This window comes from Scleropages formosus, chromosome 25 (assembly GCF_900964775.1).
Source record: "Scleropages formosus chromosome 25, fSclFor1.1, whole genome shotgun sequence".
NCBI lineage: Eukaryota > Metazoa > Chordata > Actinopteri > Osteoglossiformes > Osteoglossidae > Scleropages > Scleropages formosus.
This window is the reverse complement of record NC_041830.1, coordinates 11,431,348-11,443,336: the sequence shown is the minus strand read 5'-3', so window position 1 is coordinate 11,443,336 and position 11,989 is coordinate 11,431,348.

Here is an 11,989-nt window from a genome sequence, read left to right as displayed (position 1 = left end):
GCCTGTTCGCTTACCGCATTATATTTATTATCCATTTTCATTCATTTCATTCATTTTTTTTTGTTCTCAGTTAAGGTGGAATTAATAGAGTAACACCGAGCTTCTACGTATGGTTTGTTTGTGAGCGTTTAAGTGTACGGTACATAACGGCTACGAATGAGCTGAACGAGTGCAGCTTCAGTTATACCGTAGTACAGGGTAATTAACGGAGGGAAACGGCCTTGTTATTTTGTATTCCGATAATTAACGTTAACTAGTGAACGAACTGTCCATTTTAACGGTATTTGGTGATATTTCAGCGGAAAAGGGTGTCCGTTTCTGGGGCTCAGGAACACCGCTGAAACTAACTGTCTTGTACGTGTGAGAATTCACCTTGCGAAGGACTTTTCCGGAATAAATGACCTTTGTAAGGCGGGGGGAGGGTGTAGCGCAGAAGGTCGCTGGCGGAGTCAGCAGACGCATCACTCACCCCAGAGCGCCCGTTTTGGGACTGCGGCGGTGATGGTTGAATCTAGGAGGCGAGGGGTGATGGCGTTACATCCCCCTTCTAGGACCCCACTCCCTCAACACCCTGTTTTCCGGAACGGCGTTTGGCTCCGTAGTTAAGATGTCAGAGGAGTGCATGTCTTCTCAAGGTCAGGCGACCATAATGAGGATTGGTGGGGGCTGGGCCTCATTACAGAGCAACAAGCGGCTCGGCTGGAATAACCCAATTATTCCAGCCGTGTATTAGATAAAGGGTCTCATTGCCTACTTTTCCTGAGAGCGACCGCTTGATGGGGATTAGATTTTCCCAGATGCCTCCCGGTCGACTCTGGGCGAGTCTTAATTGAGTATTGCATGATGGGATACCCGTTCCCAGTTACTTCCATGAGTAGCCTTCCAAATTAAATGTGCGTGATGGAGTGCCAGGGTTTATAATGTGCGCCTAAAGCTTCTCCCACTGTAAACATCCATCCCATCCATCCCGTCCATCCGTCCGTCCATCCCGTCCATCCATCCATCCATCCATCCCGTCTACCCATCCATCCATCCCATCCATCCCGTCCATCCGTCCATCCATCCCGTCCATCCATCCATCCGTCTGGACCAATGCAGTACCATCACTAGGTGTGAGCGCAGGGACTCAGTGGACAATATGCAGCGAAGTGAAAGTTACGGCTTTGACCGCGTTCCTCGTTTTAAGGTCACCCCGGCCGAGCAAGCGGAACATCAGCTCTCTGCCCTCCCCAGGGAAATGGTGCGTTTCCCCCTATTGTCAGTTTATCTCCTGGGTGGCATCATTCCCAGGTGTCCCACAGAGCCCTGCAGGAGGCCGACGACAATTGACAGCGGGGGGAGAATCCAGCCGCGTTCTCCTCTCTCGTGTTTCCTTTTCTTTCAGCGTTTCCTTGTTCGCACCGGGGGTTTCTTAACAAGTACACACACATGAATTGTTTAGGTGAGGCCCGTTCCACGCTCGCAGACCGGCCTAGATTGGGAAAAACCTCGCAAGTCGGGCTGAATTCTTCAGGACTGACAGTTCACACAGTTATGAAATAGCAGAGAGAGGAGAGAGGTAACTTCACCGCGGTTAAAGGGGAAAAATCAATTTTAATGAGGTTCAAGTGAGACCAGCTGGGGAATGCTGACTGGATACGAACATAGACGGTCGGTAAACGTGACACGACGGAAATGACAGCAGGGACGGCGAGCAGTTTAATACTCAAAGAAGACGTCGGTGCTGAACTGCAACATGTTGAGTCCACGACCTGCTGACACTCAAATCAAGGGCTGATACCCGGGAGCTGGTTAATGTGTCTGTCCAGGTTAGTCGGTCGTTCGGTGAGGGTACGGCCAACTTGGCTCCAGAAGCGGCGGTGGGTAGGTTGGGGAGATAAGCAGTGCTGACAGAACGGAGCAGCAAGGGGTCAGGGTGACCTCGAGCTGCTCAGGAACACGGATAAAACAGCGCCGTTAAACCTTAACAGCCGATAGAAAGCATGAAGCCATTACATGTCGATGATGGGAACTCTGGGAAAGTCAAGGCTAACAGGCTCGTGAGGAGAAGTGCGCTCCGCACCCACGTCCTTGAAGGGAAGGGCGGAAAAAAAGCAGGACTACCAAGACTCATTTATGTAGCTGTCAGAATATAGGCAGAGAATTGGCTCTGAAAGAGATGGGTTTGAGACCCTTCTTCAATGCTGGGAGGGATTCAGCAGCTCTGAGGGACAGAGGGAGCTCGTTCCACATTATTGTAAGTCTGGGAACCCACAGGTCTTTGGGTTCCGATTTTGACCCCCCTATCCCTATGAATCTTTCACTAAGATTTTCTTCATACCGGTGTCTGCAAATCGCTGCGAACGCCACAGGTGATCCAACACGTTCAGATCATTTCTTCCACGCTAGGAGACACAGGACATACAATTCGACCTGGCCAGGTCAAACTGCCACCACTCATCCACCCAAAACCAGCTGAGTTGCTAAAACAACTGGAATTAGGTGGAAATGAACAAATTGGACATGGGTAACTTGAGAGAAATCTGAATAGATACAGAAGGAAATAGAAGAAGAAGAGGACCACAACCTTTATCTGACAGCCTAGTTCTTCCATAGTCGGCGTCCCCTATCCTAAACGTGTCCGGTTCCTCTAGATGTTGTTCAGTGACCAGGTTTTACAACGAACGCACATAATTCGGTGACATCTGCATGACCTTTGCTTCTGGTAGCTGAAATTTGACCTTTGTATCTGCAAGCACGGGACTCACAGATGAACGCCGTACTGGTGCACCTGAAGTAATCCGTGGGACCTTTGGGCTCTCAGGTCTTGGCCAACCAAGGCCGAAGGAGGACAAAGAAAACATTGTGGGCTAATTGGCGTGCTGGATTTCCCCAAGAGCAAAAGGCTGTGATAGCAGGCTGCCTGGTCTTGTGAAGATCTCCAACATCTCTCGAACTATGAGACTCTTCTTCACACGAGTTCTTGTTGACGTGAACCTGTGGAGCCGAAAAGGTTGCGGGACGTCTTCTCGGGGGTTATTGGGACGCTCGGACGTAGCACGGCCGACAACCTTGGAGGTCCAAAACAAGTCGCGCTGTTACAGGAACAACGTGCAGAAAGAACTGGTGACTAAAAGGCTGCAGGTTCATGCGCTAGGAGAAGTTGTTCTACGTCACGTTGAAGTGTTTTAAATGCTGGGTGGCCCAAGTCCTCCTGCATGTCCAGATCTTTCTACAAAACAGACCCGTGCCCGCTAAGGTCTGGTCTCTGGCGCTTCTCCGTCCTGCTCGATGGAGAACATGCTCTCTCTCCTGGCTCTTGAGACCCAGCTCTTCTGCACGCCACCGGTTAAGCTGTGTTGCTGCCGTTGACAATCTCACTGATCCAGGTTTTGTCCCCTCCCTTCCCCACATCCTGCCTTCAAACCTGACATTTACGCTGATTCATTTAGCCGATGCATTTCTTGAGAGCAACTTACGGTGATTATTAACTAGTATTTAGCTGAGACCTTTATCCAAAACGATTCGCGGTGTTGGATACGTACAATAAACTCCCTGCAGTCATTTACACAGCAGACCAGTGTAACACACACTTTATAGTCACCACTTTTATTCATTTCGACAATGCTTTTCTCCAAAGTGACTTACAATGTTAAGGTTACAATTTTTACAAGCTTATCATTACTTACCCTAAATTACACAGCTGTATATATGGTAAGTACATTGCTTAAGGGCACAAGAGCCACAGGTGAGGATCAAACCTGCAACGTTTGGGTCCAAAGGCAGCAGCTCTCCTACTACCAATTCACCTGAGATGCATGAAATGACGTTGATGTTTTTTGATGGTGGGAGGAAACCAGAGCGTCCAAAGGCCATGAACAAGGGGATAACAAATTCCGCGCAGACTGAGCTGGATTCGAATCTACATCTGAACCAAAAGCCCATGCATCCGCGATAGTATGGTGTCAACAGGCTGACGAAGACGGAGTCCTCCCGCCCCTCGTGAACGGGTCCCGGTGCCATCCGGTTTCCGGGGACCGGGGTGAGACGTGACAGACAGGCCTTCGGTCTCCCGTTCCCTCACCTCCATATAATCCGGTGGCTCAATGCAGATGAGGCCCCGCAGGGGAGCGCTGCACGGCCCACGCCGCTGCACAAAAACCGCACAGCCTGGATGCAGCCATTTGTCTCCCACCCTGCAGATCAGTAATAGCCCATTATCAATGCCTTTAATATAATTAAATCAATAATATATCACATTTATCTCCCACAGAATGATGGGAAGGACTTCGAAAGATTTAGGACCGCATCATCCGCTCCTTCGCCCTCCCAAACCCTGGAGACCTGGCCCATCCTGTTAAAGCGAGCAGGATTTATGGCGCCACTGGTGTGTTTTGTCACACGGCTCTGCATGTGAAGCTGTGGTTTACCGCAGTGAGACGCTGGGGATGAGGGTGCTCGCCGCGTCTGTCCCGTCATCGTACTTCCATCACGTGTGGCAGGCGGCCGACTGACAGCCACGTAACCCTCAAGGGTCTCCTAAAGACCCTCCGTCCACCCCCGCCCCAACACTTGCTCACTGAGCTGCCAAGGAACGACCTTCGTATGAAACACCCACAGAGGTCAACAAACTAAATTATTCACTGCGGTTATTCGCCTTGTGCTGAAATGCCCAAAGACACTTCCAAAAATTCACCAAGTGCTTTCTGAACGGTTTGACCGGGTCCTGCTCTCCGATGGGTCTGGGGTTCGAGTCCCACTTGGGGTGCCTTGTGATGGACTGGCATCCCATCCTGGGTATGTCCCCTCCAGCTTTACGCCCTGTGTTGCCGGGTTAAGCTCCGGCTCCCCGCGACCCTGTATGGGACAAGCGGTTTCAAATGATGTGTGTGTGTGTGTGTGTGCGTGCGCTTTCCGAACCCCTTGCCACGGGAGCCATTTCGTTCGCAGCAGGATTCTTGCACCCCATCCCCGTGCTCCGGAGCAGGTGCATCGGTTCCTCGTACCACTTCGATCTCCTGGGGTTGTGAGATTCAACGCATTCCTCTGCATCGGACTACGTGTAATTGAAATTCACGCCATCGTAGGTCAGCGCCTTAAACGCATATTCGACAGCAATATGCTGGATCAAAACACATAGTGTGAGGAGAGCGTCCTGCCTGCAGTGGATGGTAGCGGGTCTGGTCCGAACTGCTGTGAACGTGGTACAAAGAGAGCGGCTGTTCCTCATATACCGTATGAAAGTCCAGTTCATTCGAACACTTGTCATTTTCATTTATGTTTTTCATTATTTATTCAACACAGTGTTCAATGCCTTTGATGAATATTTTTAGCATGTTTTCTTAGAGAAATTATAAACACTTCCATTTGCGAAACTGCCCTCGGAGAACTGGGTCAGGCCACGTACGCGGTCACCACGGGACCGTAGTACTGAAAAAAAAACCGAGGCCAGTCACATGGGCTGGTGCATTGTGGGAGCTGGAGGGCATGAAGGGGTCCAGACTCGAATGCTTTTTTTTCCCCCTCAAATCGGGGGTTTTGAAAAATATATCATTTCTCCTCCCTCCTCTTATTTTCTGTCCAGTTCTTATATTTTCCCGGTGGAACAAGGAGTATGTAGAATACATCCTGTCTATGTGGGGACACAGAACTAAAGAGTTTGAATGCGCCGGCTGCTTGTCGTACTTTTTGGCTGAGTTAAGCACGACTTTTCAAAGATTTTCCAATTTATTTTTTATTGCATTTTCTTCACAGATCTATTTAAAAAGAAAAAAAAGTCTGAAGTGTAGCAGATGCGCCCGGTATTCACCCGCTGAGCTGATAGATGGCGGTAAAGAGCACCATGAATACCATGGTAGTGTGGGATCGCAGTAATTCAACTCACTTCCACAGTGTTTAATGCTTGCACCCGGTGTTCCTGAATGTGAATGATCGGTAACTTTTTAAAAACAAAGTGCTTTTTAAATTTATTATAGCTACATTTGAGATTTGTACAGAGCCTAACCAGTGAATAAATCGAGGGATCTTTTGCATTATTAACCTGTTATTGACCGTGACCTGGGAGGTAAATCGGACTTCGGAGTTACGAACGAAATGAGTTTCGAACAGACGTCTGTTGTGCTCAGATCTCATGAAAGCAGATTCAATTGCTATAAAACACAAATGCCAGTGGAATAACAGCCTGTCCCTCTTGCAGACACGTGGGTGACATCATGTTTTTGCCCAGCAATCGTGTTTCTGTAAATAGCTGCGATCAGCTGCTGCGTAACTCCAATCTGCGGCCTGCTGGTGTGTGTTCCTCTTCCTGAACAGATGCAGCGCCTGCTTGGCTCATCTGAAATCATGCATTATTTAGCCAAACAGAGAGGCGCTTGCTGCCATGGGGTCCCAGGCGTCCAGTCTGGTGAGGATGGAGGGCGGGGTCTTGTGGGTCCCACATGTGAGGGAGTCCTGGAGACTCCAGATGGAGCAGAGCAGGGTCAGAGGAGGGCAGGACAGTATTTCAGGACTTAAGGAAGCTTTATTTTCAGGGCTATTTTGTTCATCTGACACTTTTCTCTCTTTCACTGAAAGTGTGAGTTTTTTCCTTTTACCCATTAGCAAAGCAGGGTAATACTTACAGGGTTAGCCCGGGATTTCTACATCAGTCATGGGTAGTACAGCAGGAGCTGGGGTTCAAACCCGAGTCCTCTAAGTTCAAGGCAGCAGCCCCACCCACTACGCCACCTGCTGCCTCACATACACGCACACATTTTCTGAACCGCTCGTCCCATACAGGGTCGCGGGGAGCCGGAGCCTACCCAGCAACACAGGGTGTAGGGTCGGAGGGAGAGGGGACACACCCAGGACAGCACGCCAGTCCATCACAAGGCACCCCAAGAGGGATTCGAACCCCAGACCCACTGGAGAGCAGGACCCGGTCCAACCCACTGCACCACCGCACCCCCCTACCTGCTGCCTCGACACGGTATTTAAAGTGCGTCAGTAAACTCTCAGCTGCACAACGCTGCTACACCGAGAAGTTCAAGAATTTCACGCCACGGATGCTACACATACCCCCTCGCTTCACACCTTGTTCGCAGCAAAAATATTACAAATGAACTCGACACGCTCCGCAAACGAGCCTCGGCATCTTTAGGCGTGTCCGCCAAATGAGATCTGCCGCCTCATTCGCTGCCATAGAGTCCCCAAGAGGGGGATGGAGGTGGAGGTTCTGACCCCCCCCCCCTCCCCGCGTGCCACATTCGGAAGATGAAGGAGACCCTCCGCCCCCGACCCCCACGGAGCAGCCAAGGATTAGTCAAAGTGCACAAAGTAGGTCAACAAGATGTGGAAACAATGTGAGGATGATGCAACAGCGCTGTTATAAAAGCGGCGGGCCGTAAAACCCATGGATTCGGCGCACGTCCCCATCGGCGAGAGAACCCGCAAAACGCCGCTGGGAAGGGCGAGGGCCCATGCACACACATCTGCTTCGGTTATCAGGTGGAAGCTCTGGGAAACCGTACGCTGCTCTCGTGAGTTATAACCCCGTTTAATGCTGGGCTTATTCAAAAGAATGTTTACATTCATTCATTGAGCAGATGGGTTTCCCCAACGCGGCGTGCAACTATATAACAGGCTCCAGAAAAATCGTAAACCACAGCAACGACCTCTGAAAATATGTGCTTTTTCCTTCCGGTGGGCTTATTACCCTGCACAAGAGACATTTTATTTTGTACGACGGGAGTAGAAGGAGATCACGACTATGATCGGAATCCCGGCGGGGGCTTCAAGGACGAGCCCTTGAGCTGCTTGAGAAATCGTCGCAGACTGAGTCGTTATATTAACCAAATTTGCGTCACTGGGAATTTTACTGCAGAAAAAAATGTTAATTTGTCGACAGCATATCGCCAGAAACAAAGATTTTGCATATAGCGGTAAAATTGCAGGTCCTAGGACAGCTGCTGTCTCCTCTGCTGCCACGGCGAAAGCCAAAGAAGGAGGGACCCGGATTGTGCAGGTGACCTGTTGCTCCCGGAGAACTTCTGTAGCTGCATATCGCTCTCCACGGAAAGCCAAAGCAGGCAGAAAGCTATTGCCCTCGTGGCCCTGTGGGTGGCCTCATAGTGCCGGGGGGTACGGTCGGAAACAGGCCACTTTTGCTCTGTGTTGTTCTGCCGCCCTCGCTAGCGCTTGTATTTAACCCTAGCCCCAAAAAAATAGCAAATATGCACTTAAAGACAAATGTCGACATCCTTTGTGAAAAAAAATCAGAAGAGTAAAAACACCTTTTCATCAACGGGGAGGCTGAACAATTTTCCATTTCAAGTTTGAATGGAGAGATATCAACTGTAATGAAAAAAGAAAATAACTTCTTTGCAGCTATGTTTCATACAATATGTTTTCTGCATTCATGGATGTCGTGGCCTTCGGTGAGGGAACTCATATTCTGATGAGTGAATCAATAGCATGTGTGCTCCCCTCATTTATTATTCTGGATGGCCGCTCAATTACTCCCTCTTAATGTGCTGGCACCGAGAGCGAAAGAGAACACAAATGGCTTTTGGTAAGAATTGAATTCGAAGACCGACTGATATTAAAGGATTTTATTAAGGCCAGACAGGCATCAGGCCCAGAGTAATGAAATATTAAATTTTTTTTCCACATTTGCACACACACACATACACACACACACACACACACACACACACACACATACCCACAGACTTCAACATGCATCTATGAAGAAATGTGACAATTTCTCCTTCAGTTAAAACTTTTTTATGCATTTTGCCTTCATCCAGTTTCATTTAAATTATGTGCTACACCAGAATAAAACATTGATTGATGGGAATTCACCTTATGTGGCGATTTAATGGACCAAATTAAGCTTGTTGTGTGAGGCGGGGGTGTACAATTCAGGGTAAACAAAAGTGCATCGACAACACATGAAGACCTTTAGACACAGGATTATCAACACACGCCTTGTTTGTTTGATTCCACCATGTTGCTGGTTCACACCTGTCAAGTAGCGGCCTATAGAAGTGACGTTCAAATAGCAAATACGCAGGTAATGATAGCAGACGGTGTTGGACTCATTTATGTAGCTGTCAGGACATCAGGAGAGAAATGATTGTGAAAGAGATGGTTTCGAGACCCTTGTTGAATGTTGGAAGGGATTCAGCAGCTCTGAGGAACAGAGGTTTTGCAGAAATGTAAACATGTAAAGTGTGTAACGTTACAAACGTGTAACAGGAAATGGCTCAGCTGCTGGAAGGGTTCTGGGGTCTGAAGTTAATCCGTTACAAATATTTAACTTTATTAACTTGAAATGATATCGGCGCTGAGGGGGTGCGGTGGCGCAGTGGGTTGGACCACAGTCCTCCTCTCCGATGGGTCTGGGGTTCGAGTCCCGCTTGGGGTGCCTTGTGACGGACTGGCGTCCCGTCCTGGGTGTGTCCCCTCCCCCTCTGGCCTTACGCCCTGTGTTACTGGGTGGGCTCCGTGACCCCGTATGGGACAAGCGGTTCAGAAAATGTGTGTGTGTGTGTGTGATATCGGCGCAGAAGCCCATCAGATGTGTGCCTCCGTGTGGTCAGGTTCATGTTTCTTTTCCAGTCTCCCTCAGGTCCCAGTGGAAAACATCATTTGTCCACAACAGATGTTACAGGCCCTAAACAAAAGCTCGGCCAACACGTTAATGTGTAACCAGTCTGTGCTCCCGGTGTCTACCGCTGCCGCAGCCACCCAGCCGCGCGTCCAAAGGTCACATTAGAGTGGTTCCACCCACCCTGTTTACACTTGCCCGTTTTTTGAGCCTTTTGTTCTGTCAGGTCACAGAAACCAGAAGCTGGGGGTTCGAAGGTCAAAGGCTGGACAAACTCCGCCCTTTGACAATAAGGCCTTCGTGTCTGTGGCACTCGGGGATGTTCAGAAAGTGTAGGAAAACGTGCACAAATCCAAGTTTGGAGGGAGAACATGTTTTCATTCCCATGCAAAGAAAAAAACAACAAACTCGTCCCCGATGAATTCTGCACTGAGACTCATGCAGCCAACGGAATATTTGTCCCACTAACCATGTCCTGAACTTGAGTTCTTGCGCAAAAGGTTTCCCACAGACTATTGGGGTTTTTAATTTATTTTAAGGAAAAACATGTTACTTAAGTAAAGTGGACTGTATTATTATGATCCTGAATTAAAATGTCAGCATGACAAGAGCCACAAGCGCACGCACACACAGTCTGAAACCGCTTGTCCAATACAGGGCTGCGAGGAGCCGGAGCCTAACCCAGCAACACAGGGTGTAAGGGGACACACCCAGAACAGGACACCAGTCCATCACAAGGCACCCCAAGCGGGACTCGAACCCCAGACCCACCGGAGAGCAGGAACCAGTGAAACCCGCTGTGCCACCACACCCCCCAGAGTCCATATATAAAAAGTAAATTATGTCAATCAAACACACACACACACACACATTTGCAGAACCACTTGTCCCATACGGGGTCACGGAGCCAACCCGGTAACACAGGGCGTAAGGCCGGAGGGGGAGGGAACACACCCAGGACGGGACGCTAGTCCGTCGCAGGGCACCCCAAGCGGGACTCGAACCCCAGACCCACCGGAGAGCAGGACTGTGGTCCAACCCACTGCGCCACCGCACCCCCCTCTGTCAATCAAACATCTAAACCTCAATATGTCATTAAACTTTCAAACTGTTGTCAGGTTAGTAGGATAGTTTTAATTTCTATAAGAATTCTAGCAGCGTAACACCATTCTCCAGGTACCTGACAAAAAATACTTCCTTCCATGAGTGGGCCAGACCCGATACTTCTGTTGTAACCTGATAACCTTGGAAGAAAGGAACTGTTTGACCTGAAAACACAATAAATCGTTCTCCAACCCCTTACACTTCATTTAGTTTCATTTCCATCTCGCAATGCCATCGTACATTTTCCCATTTTCACTGTTTATACCGTTTCCCTTAAATGTTACACTCGGAAAAGCACTCAGTGGCTTTTCATTTCCAGGAAAGTATCGATCAAATGTTTTTATGGTCATTTTTTTTTACATTTTTGCTTGGAGAACACTGTAAAAATTTAATTCCTCTATTACATATGGAGGTTCCGGTATAAAACAAGCTGTAACTCCCCCTGATTTGTCTCCTGCAGTAATTAAACCAGACACTACGAGAACCCTGCCAGCAATGAGGACGGGGAAAAGGGTTGAGGGTTCAAACCCAGGACTTCTGAAGTCCTCCCCAGCAAGGTTCAACCAGCGCTGAGCACAAACAGCATCATAAAAGTTTGAGTCCCATAAACACGGTACACAGAGATTGCACACTGAGTTCACACAGAGTCATTATGGGAGTTCTTAATTGTTTTCCAGAAAGTCACTTTAGTTGCGCGTATGTGTAAAAAGCATGGTGTACTCCATGAATAGCATGGGTGTGGGGTTCAGAACATGAGGTCTCAGACCCCATGTGTTCAATATTAAACACGCTAATTATAATGGAGCCTCTTTAAAAGCCCTGAAGAAGAAGAGCAGGTCTTTCTCCTGTACGTCCTATTAATTTGAGTTTGGGGTCAAAGGTCACAAGCGAACGGTCGCAGGGTAAATACGCGCCGATAAGTACCAATCGGGGGTCTTGACTGCTGGTTGTAATGAGAGCGGCACCGAGTCACAGCCTCGGCGAGCGCAGATGAAGGATTTGATTCAATTTGAGTCGTGTGGATGTTTCTGGCAGGAACGATTATGTGCAAACAAATATTAAATGAGAGACCCGGTACTTGCGTTTGCCATGGGTACGAGCGCGGAGCGGCTCGAGTGCGGCGGTGCATGACCACTTCAAAGAGCCACACAATCCCCGGCTCCCGCTCCCTGTTACGCCCTACATGCTGCTGGACTTTGGCCCTCAGGTACAATCGAACCCCAGGCCGCTGGCGAAGAGAGGGCCTGTCCCTCGCAGTGTGACGCCGGCGTATGACACTAGCATGACCGGTAAATCATTGAGCGGTGGTGCAATCTG